Genomic DNA, 5,871 nt, shown 5'->3' with positions numbered 1-5,871 from the left:
AACAATCTCCGAATTGCTTTCTTTCTATCAGTTGTACATTATTATATTAGCTATAGACAATGCCACTGTTTCAAAAAAAAAATTGCCACGACCTTCGGTCGCCTTGCAAATTAGTACCATTTCATCCCTACCCGATAAAAAATCATGGGTTCGTCTCTGATGATAGGGTAATGAATTGGGATATTGAAGCACCATTAGTACTTAAAAGGTTCAGAGATGAGGCTGAGGTGAGATTGGCAAAGAAATTGAAAAGAGATCCATGGCTACCATCTAACCCTCTGTAAGATACCCAACAATCTAATTTACATACCTGCTCAGATCCAGTCCCTTGGGACTAAATTTGAGCAGTCAAGGATGGAGGCACTAGGGTTTGAGCGAGGAGGAAATCATGGGTTTAAGAGAGGAGAGAGGAAAGAAGGGGTTCGATCATTAAGACGCCACATGATACCACAAAGGAAGCATCAACAAATCATTAAGAACTATAGTTCGACAAATTTTTAATCGACATTGACAAAATATGGCTATGACAAATCTCAAATAAACAATAACTACTCAAAACATTTAAAAAAACTTTTCATCTTCTTCTTCCTCTCTCTCCTCAGAAAAAAAGGAAAAAAACTCTAGAACTTCTTCTTCTTCTTGCTCAGATTTAGTCCTTTTGGGCTAGATCTGAGCAAGAATATTTAGTTTTTTTTTTATGAATAAAAGTAGTATATTTTGTAGTTTTAGGTTTTGTTTTTGTTGTTTTTGGTGTCTATGGACACATTTCTTCGCTATTTGGGCGATCTTTTCTTTGTCTTTAGGATGATTTTCTCTTAGCTCTAATAACGATTCTCTCAGATCTCCATGGTGTTTCTTGGCTTACTATTCTCGATTCATCAAGAACATCAATGATTCTGCTCGGATTCGCTTTGGATTCATCTTCCACGAGAGGGATTTAGGGCATCCAGATTCGTTTGGATCTATAAGATTTTGGGAAAATTAATCCATTTTAATTGGAGCATCTCTTATCGAAGAAGATAATTATTTCAAATGGTCGGAGTTGATTTTGGTTCACACCATCATTTGTCAATACTACTGGTACAAAAACTGGATATCTTTGCGGTGCGTGGCTCTTTCTCTTCGCAATGTATTTGTAATTGGTGTCATCATTTGTATTTGGGTTTTGATTATCTTGTATTTTGGTGTTTTTGATAATCTTGTAAGCAATCATGTAATCACTATTTTGGTTTGAATGAATTGAAATGTGATTTCCAAAAAATTAAATAAAAAAATAACTACTCAAACTATCAAGGAGGAATAATTTAAATTATCCAAAACATTTAACAGCTATTAAGTGGTTATCAATATTAGATATCTCTTGTTAACCTGAATCATCCTTGACATAGAAGGGATACATATTTATTTTGCGATTCATTTCGTCATTTTTAAAATGGAAACCTCGACAGTAAGAGATCGCATAGCTCTTTCTCCGTCATATTCTTTTCCTTCTTTACCTATTACATTCAAAATGCGTCAATCCAGTCAGAATATAAATAAGATGTTTTTTTATGCGAAATATCTTAGACCGGTATAAACTGTGTCATACAGCAAGATAGACGAACAAGCTCGGATACCGTCTTACCCTCATTCATCCCACAATAGTTAAATGGACTACTATGTTCATTATATACCATCATCCATCGGAAAAACATATTCTTGGATTTGATGATAATTCCCTTGGAGATTTATGTTCTCCAGGATCCATATATATAAAACTCCAATAATATCTTTTGTGTTTACAACCAAAGTAAAGGGAGATAATCTCCTAAATATAAATAAGGTAACAAGATAATATAAACTCTATTACACCCCCTTAGTCTGAGCGGGAGAGGAACAAACGCTGAGACTAGAAAGAAAACGAACAAATAATTGTCGAGGAAGCCCTTTGGTGAAGATGTCAGCATACTGGTTCTCAGAGGGGACGTGTAAGACTTGAATGGCACCAATACTAACTCGTTCACGAACAAAATGTATATCAATTTCCATATGTTTGGTGCGTTGATGTTGAACAGGATCTCCAGACATATATATCGCACTGACATTGTCACAGTAAACAATGGTAGCACGTCGTAGAGGTAGTCGGAGCTCTAGAAGAAGGTTGCGAAGCCATGTTGTCTCAGCAACCGCGTTTTCTACTCCACGGTATTCAGCTTCAGCACTGGATCTAGAGACTGTTTCTTGTCGCTTGGAGGACCAGGAGATGAGATTGTCACCAAGAAAGACACAAAAACCAGATGTCGATCGTCGAGAGTCAGGACAACCCTCCCAGTCAGCATCAGAGTATGCAGTTAGGCCAGAAATAGTGGAAACCGAGAGAAAGAGTTCGTGGTGGGTGGTGCCTTGTAGATAGCGAATGATTCGCTTGAGAGCATGCATGTGGGGCTCACGGGGGTCATGCATAAATAGACATACCTGCTGAACTGCGTATGCAATATCTGGCCGAGTAAAAGTTAGGTACTGCAAAGCACCTGCTAGGCTTCTGTATAAAGTGGGATCCGAAACAGCTGGGCCAGAGGTGGCACTGAGCTTGGAATCTGTGTCGACCGGAGTAGTCACTGGATTACATTTTGTCATAGAGGCACGCGCAATGATGTCCTGTGCATATAAAGATTGAGACAAAAATAATCCATAGGATGAATGAGTAACAGTGATGCCCAAAAAATGATGTAGAGGACCAAGGTCAGACATCGCAAATTCTCTCTTCATCAAATCAATGAAGCGGCATAGGAGAGCATCAGTATAGGCAGTCAAAATAATGTCATCAACGTATAAAAGTAGGTATGCTGTTTCGGACCCTGATTGATAAACAAAAAGTGATTGATCACATACACTGCCGCGGAAACCACAACTTATGATGAACTTGGCAAATCTCTGAAAACACGCCCGGGGAGCCTGCTTGAGGCCATAAAGTGATTTACGCAATTTACATACGTAGTCCGGGTGATCAGGGTCAACAAATCCCGGAGGCTGATGCATATATACTGTCTCGGTTAGATCTCCATGAAGAAAAGCATTCTTGACATCCAGCTGATGTATGGGCCAAGACCGTGATGTATCAATGGTGAGAACAGTATGAATAGTAGCAGGTTTGACAACCGGGCTAAACGTTTCAAAAAAGTCAACTCCAACTTGTTGAGATTTGCCATTGGCAACAAGACGAGCCTTGTGTCGCTGTAATGATCCATCATCATTATATTTATGACGAAACAACCACATGGAACGAATAACATGAGAATCACGTGGTCGTAGTACAAGTTCCCAGGTGTTAGTTTTCAACATAGCATGGTACTCGTCATGCATGGCAGGATTCCAGTTAACGTCCCTAAGGGCATACAAGTGAGAGCGAGGAAGAGGAGAGATAGAGGGAGAGGTTTGGATATGAAGGTTGAGACGATTTATAGGGCGGAAAATACCACGGGAGGCACGAGTGGTAGGTCTAGAAGGAGCTGTAGGGATGGTAGGGGCCGAAGGAGTTGTGGGTGATGGTGATACTGTATTGGTATCGGTAGTTGGAGTGGAGAGAGTGGGACGTTGTTCTGTAGAAGGGACCGAAGGACGCTGTGCTGTAGAAGAGGAATTTGGAGTGGAAGGAGTGGGACGCTGATCAGTGGAAGCAAGAGGTGGCAGAAGTGAAGGGGGACCAGTGGACGGAGTTGTTGGCAGAAGGGGAAGAGTTGCAGGAGGTTCAGTGGACGAAGTAATGTGTTCAGTGGGCGAAGGAGATAAAGAGGAAGTTGAAGGGGCAGAAGACAAACGCTGAGTTGTTGGGCCAGAGGGAAGGAGTTTAAGACGTCTGTGAGGTGGTGTGTAGGGATGTTGGGCCGGAGGGTAAGAGTTGTTGAGCTGTTGGGCCGGAGGGACGGAGTTGACAGTATGATTGTAGGAAATGTGAGGGGAATGAAGGGGAGAAGGAGAAGATTCATTTTCGGATACAAGTGGTGGAGGATCACTGAAGGGGAAGACATTCTCGTCAAAAGTTACATGACGGGAAATGATGATTTTGTTTGTGGTAAGATCAAGGCAGCGGTATCCACGTTGGTTGGGAGGAAAACCAAGGAAGACACATCTAGTGGATCGAGGGGCAAGTTTGTGAGGAGTTGTGGAGGAGAGATTTGGATAGCAAAGACAACCAAAGGTACGGAGATGGTCATAAGTTGGTTGGCGTTGATAGAGAATAGATACGGGAGATGAAAAATATAGGATTTTTGTGGGTAGAATGTTATGAAGATAGACAGCCATAAGAAGTGAATAGGCCCAAAATTTTGGTGGAATATATGCATGGGACATAAGGGTGCGGGTGATATCATTGACACGGCGTATCATGCGTTCGGCCTTGCCATTTTGAGAGGAATTGTGGGGGCAAGAGAAGCGAAAAACAAGACCATTATTACGAGCAAAGTTGTGAAAGGAAGAGTTGTCAAATTCACGTCCCATGTCGCATTGAAAACTTTTAATTTGACGCTCAAATTGGGTTTGAACAAGAGAGCGAAATTCCAAAAATTTGTCGTAGAATTGGGATTTGAATTTTAAAGGATAAACCCATAGATAGTTGGTGAAATCATCCAACAAGATAATAACGAAAACCGGTATCAACATGTAATGGAGATATCCATAAATCACTGTGAATGATATCAAAAGGAGCAAAAGTATGGGAATTGGATTCATAAAAAGGTAATCTAACATTTTTACTAACTTGACATGAATGACAAAGTTTAGAATGTTGATTTTTATTACAATGAATAGAATTATTGGTACGAAGAGCATCTAAAACAGCCTTGCCGGGGTGACCGAGACGGTTATGCCATATATCTGGCGAGCAAACAGCAAGAGAAATGGGAGAAGGCTGGGACGATATTTGTGTTGGTACGACAGAGTTGGTGATAGGGTAGAGCTCCCCGGAACTATTGCATCGAAGGATAACTTTCCTCGAACTCAGATCCTTCACAGAAAAACCAGAGGGATCAAACTCAACAGACACATGATTATCAGTGGTGAATTTATGAACGGAAACCAAGTTTTTGATAATGTCAGGAACAACAAGGGTATTTTTGAGTTGAAGAGTACGAGAAGGAAGAGTTATGAACTTAGTGCCACTAGCGGTAACTGGAATACTATTGCCATTTCCAACTAAAATAGACCGTACATTGGTAGAATTGAAAATTTTATGTAAAGTACCTGGATCAGCAGTGAGGTGCGAGGTAGCACCAGTGTCCATATAATAAGCATCATCCGGTGGTTGTAAATGCAGAGAGCTATATGCCTCAGAGATGTCTGTGGGCTGTAGAAGTTCCGTTGATGGAGTAATGTAGGCTTGGCCGTGATTACGTCCAGGAGAGCGCCCACGGTAGCTGGCCTGTCGCTGATTTACCATCGGAGGCCGTTGAGATGGCTGCCAGTAAGGTGTAGTTGGGTAGGGGCATGGAGGAATGGCCCAATAAGGTGGCCAGTATTGTGGGCCTGCTGGTGGAAAAACAAGGCGTGGGCCTGGTGGAGTTGGTAGCAAAGGTGGGCCTGAGGAGGTTCCATTGGTTGGGCCAGATCCTTGGTGGGCTTGGTTACGCCTGTTGTCATGCTGCTGTGAACGAGGATTACGTCTGCCATTGTTGGGCTGAGAGGAGCGCTGGAAATTGCGATCCTGGGATAGCAGCAGCAGCAAGTACAGTGGGTGCGGCGGCAAGAGATTGATGAGCACGCCTAATCTCCTCAGTTCGCAGTTGAGATCGAGCAGCATCGAACGTGGGCATGGACTGTTGGATGAAGGAAGCCACGGTGTTGTATTCCTCCGGAAGACCATTAACCAGTTGGATAACCAGTCATTTGTCATTCATC

Source organism: Papaver somniferum, chromosome 8 (genome assembly GCF_003573695.1).
Source record: "Papaver somniferum cultivar HN1 chromosome 8, ASM357369v1, whole genome shotgun sequence".
NCBI classification, from domain to species: domain Eukaryota; kingdom Viridiplantae; phylum Streptophyta; class Magnoliopsida; order Ranunculales; family Papaveraceae; genus Papaver; species Papaver somniferum.
Note: the sequence above shows the minus strand (reverse complement) of the source record.